A 23,788-nucleotide genomic window follows, 5' to 3' on the forward strand; every position below is an offset into this window, starting at 1 on the left:
TGCTTAATCAAACTCTGAGCATGGGGTCCCGGGTTCGATTCCCGGCGGGGTCAGGGATTTTCACCTGCCTCGAGATGACTGGGTGTTTGTGTTGTCCTCATCATTTCATCATCATCCAGGAAAGTGGCGAAATTGGACTGAGCAAAGATTGGATAATTGTACGGGCGCTGATAACCACGCAGTTGAGCGCCCCACAAACCAAACATCATCATCATCATCATCTTAATCAAACTGCCTGAACATTTAAGAAATTTTATTTTGGCAGGGCGTTGTAAAGACGACATTGAAGCTTTCCAGGGACTGTTACAAGAATTAGAAATTGACACAGACAGTCACGGGATGCGAAAACAGGAAAACAATCACTACAGGTCACATCCGTCACAATTCTGTGACGACAGAAACAATAACTGGCCACGACAAGCCTATTCTTACAACGTAAATCGTGACCAAAACAGACACCACCCATATGACAACCACTGGCAGAGTAATAGTTACAGGGAAAGATCACCTTTCCGCGGTAATGACTATCACAGAGACAATCAGAGAAACAGACGATATGGGAACCAAAACAATTATTATCAAGGGAGACAGAATAACTTTAGACGCAACGGTCCAGCGCGCAGTTATGACTCAGGGAGAAATTCTCCACCACGTGACCGACAAGAAAGAAACTATGGAAACTACCGACAAAACGACAGACGTGAATTTCATCAGAACTGGCGGGTTTCTGACAGAGCTAGGCTCTCTCAGCAAGGCGAACTTGTAGAAGTTAGGCCTCCTAATCCCCATAACGACGCGCGCCAACAAAGAGACAATAGGCAATGACTCACACCGCTGGCAGCCACAAGACGTACTTACGAAACTGACGACACAGCTGCCGTAGCTAGTAATTACGTAAAAATGGAAGACATTAGGGACATCTTATTCAAGGAACACGACGTAAAACGTAACAACATTGCATATCCTGTGATTCACATTACTGTAAATGACGTAAAATTTACGGCAGTACTTGACTCTGGCAGTCCCATTTCAGTAATTAGTGAAACAGCTTTTAGCAAATGCAACAAATTGAACGATTGCCCCACACTTCCGTTACGCAAGATTAAATTACAAGGTGCAATCTTTGGAAAAAGTGTAGATGTACGCCAACAAACCAATTTAGAATTCTTTTGCCAAAGCGACAGCTTCTCTATGAACTTTCTTATTGTTCCATTATTGTCGACGGAAATTATACTGGGAGTAGACTTTTTGAATGAATACAAAGCAATCTTAAGCTTTCACGATGCTGAAATAAGTTTAGAGAAAGAAGGTAAGTCAATAGCTTTGAAATTTGAAGACTGGCTCTCAAACCATAATGAGGAAATTAATCGGCTTTATCTTCTGTTAGATAACAGTTCGGAATTTTCTACGGAACTAGACACTAACAATCACTCTGCAAGTACTGACAGGGATGATATCGACGGCATATTTGAAACTAATGAGTTAATTCAGAATAAAATTCAAACAATTGAGAATTGTAATGACACTGATAGGCAGGACCTTTTTGAGATTTTACAAGCACATTCCACAGTTTTTACTCACAAAACAGGAACAATCAAGGGATTTCAATACCAATTTCGTGTTCGTGAGCATACTAAATTTTGTGTTAGACCATACGTAATTCCAGCACATTATAGGACCGTGTTAGAACAGAAATACAATCTATGCTTGACGAGGGCATTATTGAGCCTGCAGTAAGCTCATACAACAATCCATTACATGTTGTTGGGAAGAAAAATGGATCGATCAGGCTTGTCTTAGATTCGAGACAAATCAATACTATCATCATTCCTGAAACAGACAGGCCGCAGACGATGGAAGAACTTCTTCAAAATTTTAATGGTGTAAAAGTGTTGTCTTCCAGTGATCTCAGATCCAGCTTTTATCAGATCGAACTTCATCCAGAATGTAGAAAATACACAGCTTTCCTTTCTTTCGGCGTTTGTTATCAGTTTCAGAAACTTCCTTTTGGTTTGAACATTTCTTCGGCAGCATTCATTCGCGGGCTAAATTCTATATTACCCGAGTTCTTAAAACGTCACATCACCTTATATGTGGACGATATTCTGATAGCAGAAGCCTCATGGGAACAACACAATCGCATCCTCAACAGCGTGTTATGTATTTTTGCAGAATCTGGAATTACAGTTAACTTGGAAAAGTCTGAATTCGGTAGGTCAAAGGTGAGGTTTTTGGGACATATTATTTCTTCTGAAGGCATTCAGCCGGATCCTGAAAAGTTAGAAGCAATCAGAGCCATTCCAGTTCCATCCACAAAAAAACAAGTCCGCAGTTTTCTAGGTCTCGTAAATTTTTACCGTCGTTTTCTGAATATGCAAATTCTAGTTACACCAAAACTTTGTTCTCTCACTGGAAAAAATACTATTTGGAACTGGGACGAACAAGCACAGTTGGAATTCAATTCTTTGAAAGAAGCGTTACTCCTTGCGCCAATACTAGCTCATCCAGATCTGTCACAAGATTTCTGCCTTAGCACGGATTCTTCTAAAGTAGGTCTTGGTGCCCACTTATTTCAAGAAGCCATAGAAAATGACACTACTGTTCAGAAAACCATTACTTTTGCTAGCCGAGTGCTAACAAAATCTGAAAAAAATTATTCCGTTACTGAATTAGAAGCTTTAGCTATCGTTTGGGCATTTAACAAATTCCGTTTCTTTCTTTCTGGTAAGCACGTAAAAGTATACAGTGATCATCGTGCATTACAATTTCTTATGTCTTCAAAATTAAATCATGATAGGTTAAAACGTTGGGCGTTGTTTCTGTAAGAATTCCGCTTCACAATAGTCTACATTCCCGGCAAGGAGAACATTGTTGCGGACGCGCTGTCACGCGCACCGGCTGGGCTTGAGAAAAGTAACACAGAAGGCAACCTTGAGAAAAATTTCAGTATTCTTTACATTCAGAAAGTCGCCTTTGAAAACTTCATCACCACATCTTTAAAGGACATTGCTCATGAACAAGATAAAGATCTGATTTGGAAAGACATCAAAAGTAAATGGCATGAAAAGACACACACTCATATTCGGCATTATTACCTGGTTAGAAACAACATACTGTTCAAACGCTGCACTGTTGATGACAAGCTATGGGTACTTTGCATTCCAGACGATTTTGTTAATAAACTCATTTGGTACATTCATTTCAACTACGCACATTTTGGTCCACGAAAATGTTATCATATTCTTCGAACGACTTGTTATTTTAATAATATGGAAAAGAGAATTCGAAGAGTCTTGTCTATTTGTAAACTTTGTCAAAAGGCGAAACCATCTACTATCTCACATCGTGCTCCGTTGTTTCCTATTATTCCTTCTAAATTAAAAGAATTTGCTGCTGTTGATCTCTTGGAAACCCTTGTCAGAACATCGAATGGATTTTTGTACGTTCTAGTCGCTGTTGAACTTACTTCAAAATTTGTTTCTTTCACTCCGTTACGTAAAGCCACTGGACGGTCTGTATCCAAAGCCTTTGTTAAAAATTTCTTACGTGAAGTTGAACACGTTAGTAAAGTCATTTCAGATAACGGACCACAATTCAGATCTGCTGTTTGGTCACGCATGCTTCGGAACCATAAAATCAAACCTGTTTTTATTTCATTGTATTCACCACATTGTAACCCCTCCGAACGGATTATGAAAGAAATCAATAAGCTTTGCAGACTTTATTGTCACAGAAAGCATCAGCATTGGGACAGATATTTACACTTATTTCAAAACGTGCTGAATGAAATGCCTCATGACTCCACTGCTTTACCACCTACTCTTGTACTGAAGAATGAAGAACCACCGAACAGAATCAGAGAGCTTGTACCTTTCCCGAATACACGTAAACTTCGACACAAAGACATAATTGATTTGGCTCTTAAAAATATAAAATCTGTAGCAGACAAAAGGAGAAAACTACACGGTAAAGCAAATGCAAAGAAATTATATATTGGTCAGAAAGTTCTCATTAAAGCTCATTCATTGTCACATAAGAAGAAACACTTGAGTCACAAATTCTTTCTAGTTTACAATGGACCTTACAGAATCCGACGTATACCACATGATAATTGCGTTGAAGTTGAAACTCTGCGTACTAGGAAGAGGAAAGGTTTACACCACATTTCACATGTAAAACCATTTATTGACAGATAATCTGCTTTTAAACTTTGTCTTTGCCATAAAACGTTTCGCTTCACACTTCTAGTATGCATTGTCACACTTAGAAACTGTTATCATGCAACTATGTTTTGAAGTTAACTATCCAGTCTAGAACCTAGGGTACATATTTAGACAGTAATTACCACTGCTTTGTGATAGTGAACAGAGGACACAGTGTTACTGTGTGTGTACATTCTTGCTTGTTAGTTGCACGATCGCGTAACGACTATGAGGCTCACATACTTGGAACATATATCTGGTACTGCTAATGAGATTTTAATGCAACATTTTTGTGTACTTGAAAATACATTCTGAATTAAAGTATTTTCTGGGAGATACCAGAAGACACAGTGGTTAGTTAATGTGACAGCTACACGATTTTATCACGACGCTACTAATGAGTGACAATTTACAATATTGCTCTTGCGGTGTATCTGTTTTATATCTGCACAGTTTTTCTGTATTATTCTGGAAATTAAAACATGTTTTAGTAGTAACGTTTGTGGTACAGCTACAATGAGACAGCATTTTCCATAGCACAACAATACGTTACAGCACAGTACTTTATTCATCACAACAATAAGCATAATGACTAAGATATCTATACGCAAAGCATTTCACTTTTGTTTATCATGAGGTAAGTACATTGACTTCTGCAGAACTTAGCTTTCGGATGACAATAACTACGACACTTCCACAGAGATTAACTTACAGCAAGACGCACATTTAGCGCTACAGGACACGTATTTGAGTGATTAATTTTGTACTTAAACCATTTATTTTTAAAGATATTTGAAGTACAATGATACAAAGGTTTTCCGTAATACATTTCATTCCATTGTTGTAATCTGTAACACCTGAGGGTATAATTACAATAATCCTCAGGGGGGTACACGCTTACTTTGTGTACCATGTGTTTGGCAAGCACAAGGAGCCCTAGCTAATATGGTATTTGCTTATACAATTTTACACATTGGTACCATATTCCTCTAACACATAAATTACATAGCTATCTGATCGTTTAACTGAGACAAACTTTTTTACTATGGCAGTGACAGATGTTTACGTAATTACACCGTTGGATAACTTCACACTTACGAAATTGTATTTTGTCTGTAGTTTGTGAGCTGTTCATATTTTTTCGGAACCATTGTGATACTATGAGAGCTTTGAATGATGTATTTGGTAAGGGAGCATGATTTTTAAAGTACGTTTGAGGTAGATGACACTATTGAAATGAGCAGAGAATTTTTTTAGGTTTTGACATTTATGCAGAAAGCTACGACGTTTTTGAGGTTTGACTGAGGTGTTATGATGTTATTTTTATGATGACGATGTGTATTATGCTGTTGAGGTATGTTTATGTCAATAAGATGATGCTACCATATATGAGGAATGTGATTACGTGTCTATATGTATATGAATAATGAATAGAAGTTAGGGACTCTTGACTTGTGAAAAAGGATGTTGGAAACCAAGAATCGTACTTTAAGAGTTATGAAATGTGTGTAAATGTGTGAATGTATCACAATGCCGGCGAAAATTTTTTTGGACACTGTTATATTCATAAGATTTTGTTTCGACACATTTGCAATGGAAATTCTTGACCTGTGAAATTTTTATATGAGACTGTCACTGTAGCGGAAACTGCTGTCGTAAATATTTCCGTAAGAAAGTTAAGTGACCAACTGTACGTGCGTCGTCGGCACATAGCTGTGTCAGACACCTGGAGAACAAGCCATTAGGGTGTGCCTTTCCAGACGCTCAGGTAGAAAAGAAAAAAAAAAGGGAGACCATTATCCTCGCCATTGACATTCCTTTAGAGAAAACATTGCAAATGCGACACCCTCATTACTTGGAAAGATACTTTTATCTGCACACCTGATTATGACAAGCGTCTTTCTACAAGAGTTGAGAGAATTTATACTAACTTATGAAATGTCACATGACTACTGAATGATATTTTTATGCTTTGGTTTGCGTAATTGCTTATTTCATTTGATATCTGGTTTCCAGCTGTGTTGCAGCATTGCTTTTATAAAATAAAATGCATTTGCTAATGTGAACACTTTCTGTCAACAGATCTATTAAATAATCATTTTATGATCCACATTCTTTAAAAAAGGAGCACTTGGAAAGGAAAGAACAATAAGAAGGAACTAGTAACAGTAACTGTATACGTAATATTCTTTTCAAGTACATGGTAATATTTTTCGTAGAATAAGTTGTGGTGCACCACTTTAATTACATAGACATTAAGATGTGAATATACATTTCCCTTGTCTGCATTGTTGTCTTTAATGTAATATTTTTTTTTGCTTGAGCTATGTCATGTTTAGATATAAGTTATTTCTACTGCTGTTTGCCAGGCATAGCGCTACTAAATTTCACTTTGTATTACTCTGTTAAGCTAGTTTTACTATTGATTTATTTTTATTGTTGCTGCACATTGGCTCATATTAGTTGTAATGTTGCATTGCTTGGTAATTTAGATTTACTGTAGCTTGCTTTGCAATTTTCCATTTTTTTTGCATTGCTGTTTGTGTTAATTTATTATGTGCTGCTGCATTGCCTCGTCCCTTAGTTTAGCATCTGAGCTCAGTAGATTTAAGTTAGCTTAAGAGGGGTAGACTTGGAAGAAATGTATTGCGAAGCTATATGAAAACGGTTTGGGCAAAAAAAAAAAAAAAAAGGATACTGTACAGTGGAGAAAAACTATTTTTGACAGAGGACGTGAACAGAATACCGAAAGCAAGCTTAGATAGGACTTTTGGGAATAATGATGAACGAAGGGAGATCTCCATGCAAAATACTGCAGTAAAACAAACCCTGTCCTTTCCCTTTTGTGTTATCCCATTATGTGTTTGTGTACCCTTGTGTATTTTTTTTCTTCCTGTCTCTGTGTAGTTTCATAGAATTTTTTTCTAATACTAAGCTATATTCACTATGATGAGGAATACTGCTATCCTCAAATATAATTGGCATTAATAATATGTTCTTTACCTTATAAATATGCTTAGACATTATTTATTCTGTATCGTTTTAATGCTCATGTGTGAAGTTGATGTTTCGCAAGTTATTCTGATCTTTTATGTATGTACTCATGTCATAATTCATGTAACACTGATGTATATGTTTATTTATATTCTTTTGTAAAGCCTGTACTACAAATGTTATCTGTATTATTATGTTTTTAATGATGTTTTCTGTATCTGTGTAATAGTATTCTCATGTTATAAAATTGTAATTGACACCAGTTCATCAAATTAAGTAACTTGTCAGCATTCATTTCACTGCACACATTTCTGTTGGTCATAGTAATGCACAATATGTGAGAAGTTGTGACTGTTAGTGTTTGCACATATGTTAATAATTCAGCAAGGGACTGGATAACAGCATTGCTGGTTCTAAGGACAATTCCAAAAACTTTGTGAGTGCACAAGTGGTGGTTTATGGACTTGCTATATTCTCTGCAAGACTTTTCGATGGTGATTGTGCACCCGCACAGTCAAGGCAGATGGCTGCTGGCCAACTCTACAAGGACTGCAGTCGGTCTGCACCTCTGGTGGCCCACCAATACCACAATCTCTACCAGGACCACAGTGGGTCTACTCTGTGATGACCTACCTACCAATCTTCTTCAAAACGTCGAATGACTCTGCTGTGGGTTTGCTCTGTTGTGGCCCATTACCTGTCAGCATGTCAAGAGTCAGCACTGTCTTTCCATTGGAAGGACACCACTACTTCTTCAAGACTGCATGGAAATCCACTACTTCTGTGTGCAATTTTTTTACTAATGAGACTTCGTGAAAAAAAACCTGTAATTACTATTATGATGAATGATCCGGACTGTCTTTATGGACTGTGAGAAAATTTTAGCTTTTGACCAACACTGTATCAATAAGTGTGTGCATTGGATATCTTTGTTAGTGTAATTATGAAACATTTTATCAAATCATTTTGTAAAATTTTTTGTGGGGAGCATGGGGGCTATGTAAGTAGGCTGTTTAGATTTTTATATTGGTAATGCCACGTAGCGCTCTGTATGAAAATCACTGGCTGTGCTGTGTGCAGTATGTGGCTAATTTGCATTGTTGTCTGCCATTGTAGTGTTGGGCAGCGGCAGCTGGATGTGAACAGTGCGTAGCATTGCGCAGTTGGAGGTGAGCCGCCAGCAGTGGTGGATGTGGGGAGAGAGATGGTGGAGTTTTGTAATTTGTCATGAACTAATATATATATTATGACTATTAAGGTAAATACATTGTTTGTTCTCTATTAATATCTTTCATTTGCTAACTATCCCTATCAGTAGTTAGTGCCTTCTGTAGTTTGAATCTTTTATTTAGCTGACAATAGTGGCGCTCGCTGTATTGCAGTAGTTCGAGTAATGAAGATTTTTGTGAGGTAAGTTATTTGTGAAAGGTATAGTTTAATGTTACTCAGGGCCATTCTTTTGCAGGGATCTTTGATAGTCAGATTGCGTTGCGCTAAACATATTGTGTGTCACTTTAGTGAATGTTTGAGTACGTTCAGTTTTGCTCAGCTGTTTGAAAAGCAAATAGTGTAAGAGGTTTATCAGCACAGTCGTGTATAATTGTTCTAAGGGGACGTTTCAATTTTTATTACAACTAATTCCACCCGCCGCTCTACATATGGTTAATTGGCCGGGAAATGCATCTTTTCTAGATAACATTCTACATATATTAACAATTAAATTCCACTCGCCGCCCTACAAGACGGTGAAAGGACCAAATATACGTCGGCCGACGGGACGACCAACCGAACGACCAACGAACGGTCGTCCCGCTCCAGTCTCCCTCCGTTGGACAGTTCGTGTGTGTCGCCAGCGGTCGGCGAGCACTGGCTGTCGACGCCTCACCGGCGCTCCGTTCCGCGACTCCACTGCTGCTGCGCTCCGACTGCACTGCTGGTCCGTCTCCAACTGACTGCCGGACACACGACGACCCGGAAATAGTATCGGTCGCTCCAGAGATGGTACGACAGTGCACTTATCGATACGCGCTGCTGCTGCCGCTCACGGGTAAGTAAGGCAGGAAGTTAGTGACGCCCGTAAATGGAATAAGAAAACGAGGCGGCAGTGCCTTAATAGAAGATGACTAACAATAAATGGGATAAATGCAAACCCTGCATGGCTTAGTGACATTTAACAGCAATTGTTACTGACGAAATATACCTATCATTGTGTTCGGCATTCTTGAGCGACGATCTAACTGCAGTACTGGCCGCTCGTTCGGCCGCACTCTCAAATACGCGCTCTGCCATTTCGCCGCCGTATTTCCTGCAGCCGCCACCGCGGCACGATGGCGCTGCCACGAACGACTACATTGCTGCCAATGAGATTCGAGCATCCCCTCTCCGGACCTCCATCGGCGGCTGTACTCGTGATCGAACCTTTGACCATAGTTACTAGTAGACTGGCCTTGCTGTGCAGAAACTATAGTGCTGGTGTGGCTCCAACATAAACCACATGGCTGTTGGCACAACGTGGCGGGATTTCAAATCAGCGTGTAATGTCCCCACAGAAAATACCCTCTATCACGCACCAATTAATCATTTTCAGCCAAACCATCCACATTCATTCACTTTGGAAAAGTTATCTGATCTGATTTTCTCGTAATATATGCGGCGACAGCTCGACGATGCCAAAGTATATTCTAGTGCGTTTATTCTTTGAAATAACAGAGATGCATATATGTATTCTCCATGGTTGTTAAGAGCGGTAACTAGGACAGCTTCTGGAGTATCTGTTGAGGGATTGACGTGTTTCTGAGAGATACGTATTCTGCTTTTCTTCTCGCTAAAGTGAACCAATTAACATCTGTGCCGCTAGAGGTTTGTTTGAGGAGAAAGAGACTGTAAAAGGAAAATAAGGCGTGGAATCACCGGAGACCTGGATATGTAATGGAGATGGATTTAATACACAATTTCCTCCATAAATAAGGTTTGTGACTTTTTGTTCTGGAGTGAATGAACGAATGAGTTTTTTCTGAATCATTTGATGATCACGTTAGCCCTGTAATTAGTGGGGAAGTTTCAGCTGTGTCGAAGAGAGCCTGCAATCACTGAGTCTGTATTAAATCGTCCAAAAAGGCTTCGTACACATCTGGAATTCGCAATCTTTCGTAAAAGGAACAAATTGTCCAAACGATTGATTCTCCCGACTGACTGCAGTGTTTAACAGTAATAATAAATGTAAAGATCTCTTACAGCAAGCCAGCAGCTGATTACCATGACGAAGGACTCCACCAAAGATCCTATTTGGCTGATTTCACGTAATGAAATATTATATTAAAAACTGTACATAGATAAAGGAGAGAAAGGGAGAGAGCGAATGAAAATAGAGATAATACTAATAATCCTCCATTAGTCTAAGTTTTCGCCTGTCTTATCACGTATCAGACAAGAGGACTTACTTTACTGTATAGATTTATGTGTGAAGGTGAAGGGATCTTAAAGGCAACACATACACGTCTATACAGACAAGACATTACACAGAGATAGCGGCTAGCTGCATTCATCATCTATTCTTAGGTAAATAGACGGCAACTTATTATCCGAACATTTAAAAAATGTTAAAAGCGGCCTGCCATCCTAAGTTTCTATCGTATTTTACCCACATTTCTCAATTGACTGCCAAACGCTTCCTACAAAAATTACTTTTTTATTTGCGAAAAATTATGTCAGAACTACATTTGACCTCGATTTGTTCGCAGTACCATCTATAAAATCTAACAAATGCATCGAACGCCCTTCTGGTGGGCAGCGGGACTAAATTACTATAAAGTATCAATTAAAGTAAAATGTCGTTAAAATTCTTTTAAACAGTAAGAGTAGGCTCGTGTCAAAATTTAAACATTGGATTCGCCTCGTTTTGAGCTCTAGTCACTTATAAAAGAAAATGGGATATGGGAATTACGTCAACTATAGGTGCCAAAATTGTCGACTTTAGGAGCAGGTACATTTTAGAGTATCAATTTTAGGTGCACTTCAAAGGTTCAGTTCCCACTATTTTTACTAAAGTTTAAACTATCAGTTTAAAAAAATTATATTTTAGATGAAAGGTGAGACATTAAAGTTTCAGAAAATAATTTTGAAGCCTACATTTATTTAATAGTATTAGAAGGTAGAAAAAAATTCTCTTCATTTGTCGACTACAGGTGCTCTTACCTTATTATAATCTCACTTGTATATACAAAAAGTCGCGTATGTGCAGATGGCTTAAAGTTTTTCCGTTTCAGGGCCTGTATCCAAAGCTACCTTCGGTTTTCATTCTTAGGGAACCTATGAGTAGGAACGAGAAACAGTTATACTTACTTCTGTAACCGAATTATCACAGATACTTTCCAAACTGTAATATGAGTCTGACTTTACAGGCATCACTTTCAACACTTTAATTTACGTGATACTCTATTTCAAGTGCAAAAAACATATAAAAGTCACTTCAGCAGGTTTCAATAAACGCATCTGCACTATCATAGAAACACTTACACGTGAAATGTAATGTCATTTCTCCCGACAAAACGGTGAGTACAGCCATAAGCGCAACACGAAACAACCATGTTTTGCCAACATTCACGTGACTTTAGTGCAGAGATGTTGGACCCACGAAAATGGCGTCAGGGCCAGTCGATTATACTTATGGTCGAAGGTTCGAATATTTATCCACTGGCGCATTTTTATGTGTTTGCCAGTTGAATAACGTTTACAGACTTTCACAGTGACCAGGGCTCGTCATTTACTGACTAATCTTAGTACTGAAGACCGTCTGAACTGTAAATTATTTGTGCGGATATGTATATCTCAACATTTATATCGACCGTTAGTGTCTGACGCTACAGCTTCCGCAATGAAGCTATGTATTATTTTTCATATTTGATATTAGGTGTACAATACATAATATGTGAATCCTCTATTGATAAGAAGCATCTGTTCCTTGCTTCTGTATCCACTAAAAAATAACACAGCGTGCAAAGAAACATTTAACAGACTGGCCGCGAGGAAAAGAAAGTGTTACGAGGAACTTCGGACACCAGAGCGGGACAATTTTTCTTTCTTTCTATTGAATTCATTTTCGCCTGTGTGTGCGTATCTTATGTTGAAATACGTAAGTTGAAACACAAGCATTGAAATACAGGGTGATCAAATAATCAGTATAAATTTGAGAACTGAATAAATCACAGAATAATGTAGATAGAGAGGTACAAATTGACACACATACTTCGAATGACATGGGGTTTTATTAGAACCAAAAAAATACACAAGATCAAAAAATGTCCGACAGATGGCGCTTCATCTGATCAGAATAGCAATAATTAGCATAACAAAGTAAGACAATACAAAGATGATGTTCTTTACAGGAAATGCTCAATATGTCCACTATCATTCCTCAACAATAACTGTACTCGAGGAATAATGTTGTGAACAGCACTGTAAAGCACGTCCGCAGCTGTGATGAGGCATTGCTGTCGTATGTTGTCTTTCAGCATCCCTAGAGATGTCTGTCGATCACGATACACTTGCGACTTCAGGTAACCCCAAAGCCAATAATCGCGCGGACTGAGGTCTGGGGACCTGGGAGGCCAAGCATGACGTAAGTGGCGGCTGAGCACACGATCGTCACCAAACGACGCGCGCAAGAGATCTTTCACGCGTCTAGTAATAATTTTTTTTGTTCTAATAAAACCCCATGTCATTCCAAGCATGTGTGTCAATTTTTACCTCTCTATCTACATTATTCCGTTGTTTATTAAGTTTTCAAATTTATACTGACTTTCTGATCACCCGGTATTTAAGGAATCATGGCTAACCAGTGAGATCAACGTCTAAGTATCGAGTAGAGTATAACATCTCTTATTCAGTTTCAGAGTAAACAGATAACAGAACTATTGTCAGCAGTTTTACGCCTCGTACGAGCCCAAGTAGCCCAGCGGCAAAAGGCTCCAGGAGATAAAGAAGGAATTCGGCTGCCGCTTCCGCCATTCCGACAGTTCGATGAGACGAAGGAAACATGGAAGGAATAGATAACACAGCTGCATCAACATTGCGACGCCTTCGAAATCACGTATGAACCACGTCGTGCATTTTTCTTTTCATGTGTAGTAGTGTACAACTACTGCATCCTAGTGAAATAATTTACCTTCATTGAGCGTGAAACCCAGCCTTAAGAGGTCATAAGTATCGGATTGGACGAATTTTTTGAGAGTCAGGCACAAGGTAGAAATTTTTCTGCACGCAACGTCGCAATGATCAGTCCTATAATGAATGGATTGCAGAATTACAGGGCATGACTAGAGTCTGCAATTCAGTTGTGTCTGTGGTGCAACTTCAGCTATCAGGTGCTGTTATTCAGAATCTATTACATGAGAGATTGAGGACAGAAATTCTTAAGCATCGCAACCCTAGCCTCACTGAAGTGGTTAAAATTACAGCTGTAGTCGAAGTTCAGGATTTAGCAGAGCAATATTTCTGTCTACGAATTATCGCTTGACTTGAGACAAACAACCCGTGCCCCAGCCACAGTCACGACGCTAGCACTCTCAAGACCGGACTCACTACATGTAGCGTTTACTGCGCCGGCGCAACGCTAATTATACTGCCCCAGCTGCGCGCAAAGCGAAGTCATGAGTGAAATGTTATGTCACCCATCTCTCTTTCTTTCTTTCTCAGGGCCTTTGTCCCGCTCCAACGCGGCATCGGCTTTGTTAGCACGGATTTGGCAGTGTTAATTGCAGAGGGAGGCCGGATAACCCTTTCTGACGCCACCCTGAACCCCCGCCCCTCCCCCCAGGACGGAAGTATTGTACTCCAGCTGTCTGCGTCTTGTGTAAGTCACGGAATAGTGCGAACGTTTTCAGATGTCTGTGAGTCGTGTGACTGAAGCGGAACTTGGGGACCAGCCCGGTATTCACCTAGCGGGATTTGGAAAACCGCCTAAAAACCACATCCAGGCCCTCGTCATTAATCCGCCGGGCGGTTTCGATCCGGGGTCGGCGCGGCTACCCGAGTCCAGGAAGCAGCGCATTAGCGCTCTCGGCTACCTTGGCGGGTCATGTTATGTCACCCATGACTGGCAGAATTGCTTCTTCAGACAAGCTGAGTGCAATTTTTGTTATGTCTACAAAACTTTAGAAAGGCCTCGTCTGTTTCGCGCGGGAATAATGCAAAGCAGGAACGAATGGAAATCAATGTGATTTCATGTTCAAAACCTGAGCCACGTCCTGCTCAAAAATCACACAAGAGAAGGCGCAGAAATCGAACACTGTTGTTGTTGTGGTCTTCAGTCCTGAGACTGGTTTGATGCAGCTCTTCATGCTACTCTATCCTGTGCAAGCTTCTTCATCTCCCAGTACCTACTGCAACCTACATCCTTCTGAATCTGCTTAGTGTATTCATCTCTTGGTCTCCCCCTACGATTTTTACCCTCCACGCTGCCCTCCAATACTAAATTGGTGATCCCTTGATGCCTCAGAACATGTCCTACCAACCGATCCCTTCTTCTGGTCAAGTTGTGCCACAAACTGCTCTTCTCCCCAATCCTGTTCAATACTTCCTCATTAGTTATGTGATCTACCCATCTAATCTTCAGCATTCTTCTGTAGCACCACATTTCGAAAGCTTCTATTCTCTTCTTCTCCAGACTATTTACTATCCATGTTTCACTTCCATACATGGCTACACTCCATACAAATACTTTCACAAACGAATACCTGACACTTAAATCTATACTTCACGCAGTATCTTATCTCCCATTTCATCTTCATCTACATCCTCTTCCATTTCCATAATATTGTCCTCAAGTTCAACGCCCTTGTATAGACCCTCTATATACTCCTTCCACCTTTCTGCTTTCCCTTCTTTGCTTAAAACTGGGTTTCCATCTGAGCTCTTGATGTTCGTACAAGTGGTTCTCTTATCTCCAAAGGTCTCTTTAATTTTCCTGTAGGCAGTATCTATCTTACCCCTAGTGAGATAAGCCTCTACGTCCTTACATTTGTCCCCTAGACATCCCTGCTTAGCCATTTTGCACTTCCTGTCGATCTCATTTTTGAGACGTTTGTATTCCTTTTTGCCTGCTTCATTTACTGAATTTTTATATTTTCTCCTTTCATCAATTAAATTCAATATTTCTTCTGCTACCCAAGGATTTCTACTAGCCTTCGTCTTTTTACCTACTTGATCCTCTGCTGCCTTCACTACTTCATCCCTCAAAGCTACCCATTCTTCTTCTACTGTATTTCTTTCTCCCATTCCTGTCAATTGTTCCCTTATACTCTCCCTGAAACTCTGTACAACCTCTGGTTCTTTCAGTTTATTCAGGTCCCATCTCCTTAAATCCCCACCTTTTTGCAGTTTCTTCAGTTTTAATCTACAATCGAACACTCACACACGTTTAATGCAAATACTACACACTTCAAAAACACTCGCCCGATCTCGAAATAAATTTCTCTCCTGCGCAAGTGGAAACAAGAACACGTAATGGACAACCGTACTCTGATAACACACGGCAAACTTTGGATTCCATTACATACACTAAAGAGCCAAAAAAACTGGTATACCTGCCTAATATCGTGTAAGCCCCCGCCAGCACGGGGAAGTGCCGCAACACGACGTGGCATGGACTCGACTAACGTCTGAAATGTTGCTGGAGGGAACTCACACCATGAATTCTGATGAGCTATCCATACATCCGTAAGAGTACGAGGCGGTGGAGGTCTCTTCTGAACGGCACGTCGCAAGGTATCCCACATTTGCTCAATAATGTTCATGTCCGAGGAGTTTGGTGGCCAGCGGAAATGCTTTAACTGAAAACAGTGTTGCTGCAGCCACTGTGTAGCAATTGTGGACGTGTGGGGTGTCGCATTGTTCTGCTGGAATTGACAAAGACCGTAGAAATGCACATTGGACATGCAGGTGATCAGACAGGATGCTTACGTACGTGTCAACTGTCAGAGTGGTATCTACACTCCTGGAAATTGAAATAAGAACACCGTAAATTCATTGTCCCAGGAAGGGGAAACTTTATTGACACATTCCTGGGGTCAGATACATCACATGATCACACTGACAGAACCACAGGCACATAGACACAGGCAACAGAGCATGCATAATGTCGGCACTAGTACAGTGTATATCCACCTTTCGCAGCAATGCAGGCTGCTATTCTCCCATGGAGACGATCGTAGAGATGCTGGATGTAGTCCTGTGGAACGGCTTGCCATGCCATTTCGACCTGGCGCCTCAGTTGGACCAACGTTCGTGCTGGACGTGCAGACCGCGTGAGACGACGCTTCATCCAGTCCCAAACATGCTCAATGGGGGACAGATCCGGAGATCTTGCTGGCCAGGGTAGTTGACTTACACCTTCTAGAGCACGTTGGGTGGCACGGGATACATGCGGACGTGCATTGTCCTGTTGGAACAGCAAGTTCCCTTGCCGGTATAGGAATGGTAGAACGATGGGTTTGATGACGGTTTGGATGTACCGTGCACTATTCAGTGTCCCCTCGACGATCACCAGTGGTGTACGGCCAGTGTAGGAGATCGCTCCCCACACCATGATGCCGGGTGTTGGCCCTGTGTGCCTCGGTCGTATGCAGTCCTGATTGTGGCGCTCACCTGCACGGCGCCAAACACGCATACGACCATCATTGGCACCAAGGCAGAAGCGACTCTCATCGCTGAAGACGACACGTCTCCATTCGTCCCTCCATTCACGCCTGTCGTGACACCACTGGAGGCGGGCTGCACGATGTTGGGGCGTGAGCGGAAGACGGCCTAACGGTGTGCGGGACCGTAGCCCAGCTTCATGGAGACGGTTGCGAATGGTCCTCGCCGATACCCCAGGAGCAACAGTGTCCCTAATTTGCTGGGAAGTGGCGGTGCGGTCCCCTACGGCACTGCGTAGGATCCTACGGTCTTGGCGTGCATCCGTGCGTCGCTGCGGTCCGGTCCCAGGTCGACGGGCACGTGCACCTTCCGCCGACCACTGGCGACAACATCGATGTACTGTGGAGACCTCACGCCCCACGTGTTGAGCAATTCGGCGGTACGTCCACCCGGCCTCCCGCATGCCCACTATACGCCCTCGCTCAAAGTCCGTCAACTGCACATACGGTTCACGTCCACGCTGTCGCGGCATGCTACCAGTGTTAAAGACTGCGATGGAGCTCCGTATGCCACGGCAAACTGGCTGACACTGAAGGCGGCGGTGCACAAATGTTGCGCAGCTAGCGCCATTCGACGGCCAACACCGCGGTTCCTGGTGTGTCCGCTGTGCCGTGCGTGTGATCATTGCTTGTACAGCCCTCTCGCAGTCTCCGGAGCAAGTATGGTGGGTCTGACACACCGGTGTCAATGTGTTCTTTTTTCCATTTCCAGGAGTGTAGATGTATCAGGGGTCTCACATCACTCAATCCAACTGCACACGCCCCACACCATTACTGAGTCTCCACCAGCGTTAACAGTCCCCTGTTGACATACAGGTTGTCACCATACCCGTACACATCCATCCACTCGATCCAATTTGAAACGAGATTCGTCCGACCAGGCAACATGTTTGCAGTCATCAACAGTCCAATGTCGTTGTTGGCGTGCAGAAGCGAGACGTAAAGCATTGTGTCGTGCAGTCATCAAAGGTACACGAATGGGCCTTCGGCTCATAGAGCCCATATCGATGGTGTTTCGTTGAGTAGTTCGCACGCTGATACTTGTTGATGGCCCACCATTGAACTCTGCAGGACTTGCACTTTTGTTATAATGAACGATTCTCTTCAGTCCTCATTGGTCCCGTTCTTGCAGGATCTTTTTCCGGTAGCAGCGATGTTGGAGACTTGATGTTTTACCGGTTTTCTGATACTCACGGTACAGTCGAGAAATGGTCATACGGCAAAATCCCCACTTCATCTTTACCTCGGAGATGGTGTGTCCCATCGCTTGTCCGCCGACTATAACATCACGTCCAAATTCACATACACTTTGATAACCTGTCATTGTAATAGCAGTAACCGATCTAACAACTGAGCCAAACCCTTGTTGTCCTATATAGGTGTTGTCGACAACTGCGCCGTCTGCCTGTTTACATATGTCGGCATTTTAATACGCCAGTTTCTTTGGCGCTACATTGTATTTGTAACCATGCAGTGCCTTTTCAACTACGTACCGTAGCTTCTGGCATGTTTCTTAACCTAGATACATATGTAAAAGTTGCCCCATCACCTTTGCAGACATCAACTCTGCATCTCACCGCCTATAACGGCGACAGCATTTCAGTGCTTCCAACGTGCCGCTTACCTGCAAAGTAGAAAAACACGACTAATTCAACAACTCTCTGGCAGCATCAAAATTTGTTCGACGGTACTATAGGATGTGCAAAACAGTTTTACTCTCACATTGCACTCACAACTGATGCGCAGCCCAAATTTGGCCGCGCATGCCATGTGTCGCACGCACTATGCGACGATGGTTCGCAAGTGAGTGGGTATGACCCTCATTCGCGAGCCGAGTGTGAAGATACGTGGATTTCAAACGCAAGGTAAATTCAGACACTCATTGATGACTACCAGCTCCCAGATATAGAGTAAATGTAGGATTGCCTAGCGGGAGGACAGTTCTTGTCAAAAATTGATCTTGCAAAAGCCTGTTTTCTATTACCATGGGATGAAGAGACAAAGAAAATTTTTGATATGAATACTCATGTCGGCGTGTTTTAACACCAACGTCTATCATTCAGAAATGCTGCCGCTTCTGTTTTGTTCCAAAAACATTCGAATAAGAGATTTCCTGGACATCTTCTTGTTTTAATTATCTTGATGACGTAATCGTCTCCGGAAATACATCGGAACGACACTACAAGATTCATTTGTAGCATGTAGAAATATTCTTTTAATAACATAATGATTAAATAGGACGTATCATCGACACCAAAGGCGCTTATCCTTCAACAAACATTTGCAAGCAATTTAGGAATTGCTGGCTGCTAAGAATTAACGTGAACTGCAAGCAGTTCCTGGACAATTTTAGCGCCTCAGACGTAAAAATGTTCCGTCTCGGTGTACAAAACACAGTGACGAAGCTTTGCAAAGACTGAAAAATCCATTGCTTCGTCAATTTTGCCATATGCTCTTTGATCCGCTTAGAGTACTTGTGCTTGCAGTCAATGCCTCATCTCATGGCGTTGGGGCGGTTTTATCCCACAAAACTGGCAACTGGATGCTCTATCACATTGGCTTCCAAAATTTTCGACAGAGCTCAGATTAATTACAGTCATCTGCAGAAGGAAACACTGGCTAAAATATAAGGTGTCACCAAATTTCACCATTACATTGTTGTTGTTGTTGTGGTCTTCAGTCCTGAGACCGGTTTGATGCAGCTCTCCATGCTACTCTATCCTGTGCAAGCTTCTTCATCTCCCAGTACTGCAACATACATCCTTCTGAATCTGCTTAGTGTATTCATCTCTTGGTCTCCCTCTATGATTTTTACCCTCCACGCTGCCCTCCAATGCTAAATTTGTGATCCCTTGATGCCTCAGAACATGTCCGACCAACCGGTCCCTTGTTTTTGTCAAGTTGTGCCACAAACTCCTCTTCTCCCCAATTCTTTTCAATACCTCCTCATTAGTTATGTGATCTACCCATCTAATCTTCAGCATTCTTCTTTAGCACCACATTTCGAAAGGTTCTATTCTCTTCTTGTCTAAACTATTTATCGTCGATGTTTCACTTCCATACATGGCTACACTCCATACAAATACTTTCAGAAACGACTTCCTGAAACTTACATCTATACTCGATGTTAACAAATTTCTCTTCTTCAGAAACGCTTTCCTTGCAATTGCCAGTCTACATTTTATATCTTCTCTACTTAGACCATCATCAGTTATTTTGCTCCCCAAATAGCAAAACTCCTTTACTACTTTGTATGTCTCATTTCCTAATCTAATTCCCTCAGCATCACCCGACTTAATACGATTGCATTCCATTATCCTCGTTTTGCTTTTGTTGATGTTAATCTTATATCCTCCTTTGAAGACACTGTCCATTCCATTCAACTGCTCTTCCAAGTCCTTTGCAGTCTCTGACAGAATTACAATGTCATCGGCAAACCTCAAAGTTTTTATTTCTTCTCCATGGATTTTAATAGCTACTCCGAATTTTTCTTTTGTTTCCTTTACTGCTTGCTCAATATACTTATTGAATAACATTGGGGAGAGGCTACAGCCCTGTCTCACTCCCTTCCCAACCACTGCTTCCCTTTCATGCCCCTTGACTCTAATAACTGCCAACTGGTTTCTGCACAAATTGTAAATAGCCTTTCGCTCCTTGTATTTTATCCCTGCCACCTTTAGAATTTGAAAGAGAGTATTCCAGTCAACATTGTCAAAAGCTTTCTCTAAGTCTACAAATGCTAGAAACGTAGGTTTGCCTTTCCTTAATCTAGCTTCTAAGGTAAGTCGTAAGGTCAGTATTGCCTCACGTGTTTCAGTATTTCTACGGAACCCAAACTGATCTTCCCCATTACATGTACAGCAGAAAGTAGTCACCCACCATTAGCCTTTGACTCCACAGTTTCATCCGTCAAAACAAGTTCCCGAGCGCACGATGCAGAGGCTTCAACGTTGGTCGCTATTATTGTCAAATTACCGGTATGGAATTCTGTGTCGCCAGGCGCCGAAACACGCAGACGATTACACATTGTCTCGTTTACCTGTGGGCGCAGATGCATTCGAGCTATGGGGAATTTCTTGTTTACATATTCTTTCTCCTTAGTCGCTTCTTCTGATTCCTTTTATATTGATTCACTATTGCTAAAATGTTACATTCGAAAGATGTGGCTGCGCTCCCACAAATATATTCCCGATCCCTTAGTGTGAAGATACTTTGTGCACGGCAACAGTTTATCTCTTGTGAATGTTTTTTTTTTTATAAATGATTTTCTTTTGACATATGACCATGTGTAGACTTCGTCACCTACGTCAGTTACAACACATTTCAAAATTATTTCTATTTTTTTTAAATTGTCTCAGAATGGTTCTTGAACGAAACTGTAAAACATCATTTGAGTCGTATGCGCAGAATTACGTCACTCAGTCCAATTGGTTTGCGCAAACTTTTTCAATTTAGATGTCGTTTGTTTCTCCTCAGAGATTATATTAATGCCAGTGATCTGCTGTAATAAATATTAGAACCACACTTAATAAACTTTCGAGATTCAAACTCGCGATGGACGTTGTCAAAAATTAATAATCTTGTCAAATAGATTACGTAACATAATTCTTCATAAATAAATTCTCGGAACACGTATTTCGACTTTAGTAGCATCCACTAGTTTATTATCTTCCTACATATAGACGTGAACCTGAGCCTTGAAAAGACAGAACTGAACATTTACATCATGATAAAATTTTTCTATGACGTCATTGTTGTACAAACATTACAAATTATCAATCATTTAATTTTTAGAAGCACGACGCTACAACTCGGTTTCAGGATCTTCTGTTGCTCTTTGGCTGTCGACCCGCGACGTATAGTGGCCAGCAATTTCCTCCCTGGTCGCGGCAGCGAAGATGCTGTCTCCGTTCGTTGTGCCGCCCTCTCCGTACATGAAACATAAAAAATAAATACAAACCTTTAGATAATTCGCAGCTATTACAAATATTACAAAAATGCATAAACAAAACAATAAATTAAACTTATATTCACTTGCAAACTGGGCTGACACTGATGGATGGGGGACGCTTCAATTTCACGTCCCACTACACTACACAGAGATCACTAGAGAACCGTTCGTTAAGCAGCTGACGCGCCAACATTGTACGTGGCTTGGTTTAGATAAGGAAATAAAACGTGTGAAGGCATAATGTCGCACTTGAGCGGTCACTCAGGCCACTCCGCGGCAGGAATTTTTCTCCTGGCCACATTCTGATACTTCATGGCATCGCATACATATAGAGTTTGCTGGTCCCTTTTTGGAAACACGGTAGTTGCTTATCGCCGATGGCTACAACAAATACGCTTTCCTTATCCCAGTGCATTCGACGAATGCCGCCAGCATTAACAACGATCTCGCTTCTGTACTTTCTCTCGACGGTTGCCACAAACAAATGTTTCAGACAGTTGACTTGTTTCGCAAAGAATATGCACAATTTTGCAAACGCTATGGAATACATCATGTGACGACAGCACCATTCTCGCCACAGTCCAACGGTGAGGCCGAACGTTTCGTTCGGTGAAATCTTCGAGCTTCAAATTCACGTCTAGGTGCCCTAATGATGAAACTTCCCGGCAGATTAAAACTGTGTGCCGGACCGAGACCCAAACTCGGGACCTTTGCCTTTCGCGGGCAAGTGCTCTACCGACTGAACCACACAAGCCCAACTCACGATCATTCCTCACAGCTTCAGTTCTGCCAATACCTCGTCTCCTACCTCCCAGACTTCACAGAAGCTGTTCTGCGGACCTAGCAGAACTAGCACTCCTGGAGGAAAGGATATTGCTGAGACATGGCTTAGCCACAGTTTTAATGTGCGAGGAAGTTTCGTTTCAGTGCACGCGCCGCTGCTGTGTGAAAATCTCATTATGGTGCTTTATTGATGTTTATGAGATCGTAATCGTACTTTGCCTGCTCCTGACATTTCGCCGACAGAACGTTTGCATCGGAGTGCTCCAGCCTTACCCTGAAGTTTCACTCGAACGTCAGCGTTCAACATCAAGGTTATAACAAGGCAAATGTATGGGAAATCCGGCGTTGTTTTCAGATCAGTTGAAAGAGAGCAGCGCCACCAAAATCAGCTACGACTCGGTGGGTTCAGCGATCCTGCCGTTGATTCATCTGTTTCAGATTTCTTCACTGCACGACGTCGGCCGCCGTGACATACCCCAATCCGTCCGCCACAACGCAGCATTCTACGCAGCTTACCGAGTGAATCCCTCCACCCGCGACCGTCTCACCGATGGAAGTCTTCGTCTGCCCACCACCGATGTCATTGCCATCAGCACCGTAGGTCGTCTCTCCCGTGGGCTTTGACTTAGTCAGCCTCGGCTAGTGGTTTCAACCCCCTGCAGCAAGCTCAGTGCTCCTACCTGTGGCATCGAAAGTGTTCTGCGCCTGACTTCCCGGAGCAGTTTCCCTGGCGCTCGCAAGACTCAATGTACGGACGCTGGCTCATCTGCTCTGCCCCCAGCGAAGAAACCCGCCTCACGACTATACAGGTCACGCCTCCCCCCCCCCCCCCCCCCCCCCCGGTTCCAAGACGATGCGGTGTCAGTCGCTATTCGGTCGACCGCACTTACAAATACGCGCGCCACCAGTTACGCCGCAGCGTTTTCAACAGTCCTACAGGAGCCACCGTGGCATGAGGGCGCTGCCGCGAATGGTTAAGCTGTTGGCAATGACATGCAAGCATCCCCTCACCGGAGCTTCAGCGGCGGATATGTTTAAGTTCGAACATTCATGCACTGGGCTCTTTTTTGTATCTGAATAACATTTACAGACGTTCATAGTAGGCAGGACTCGTCATGTACTGAGTAGATAGTACTGTAGACTGTCTGAACTGTAAATAATTTGTA

The sequence above is a fragment of the Schistocerca cancellata genome, chromosome 7, assembly GCF_023864275.1.
Source record: "Schistocerca cancellata isolate TAMUIC-IGC-003103 chromosome 7, iqSchCanc2.1, whole genome shotgun sequence".
In the NCBI taxonomy this organism is placed as follows: domain Eukaryota; kingdom Metazoa; phylum Arthropoda; class Insecta; order Orthoptera; family Acrididae; genus Schistocerca; species Schistocerca cancellata.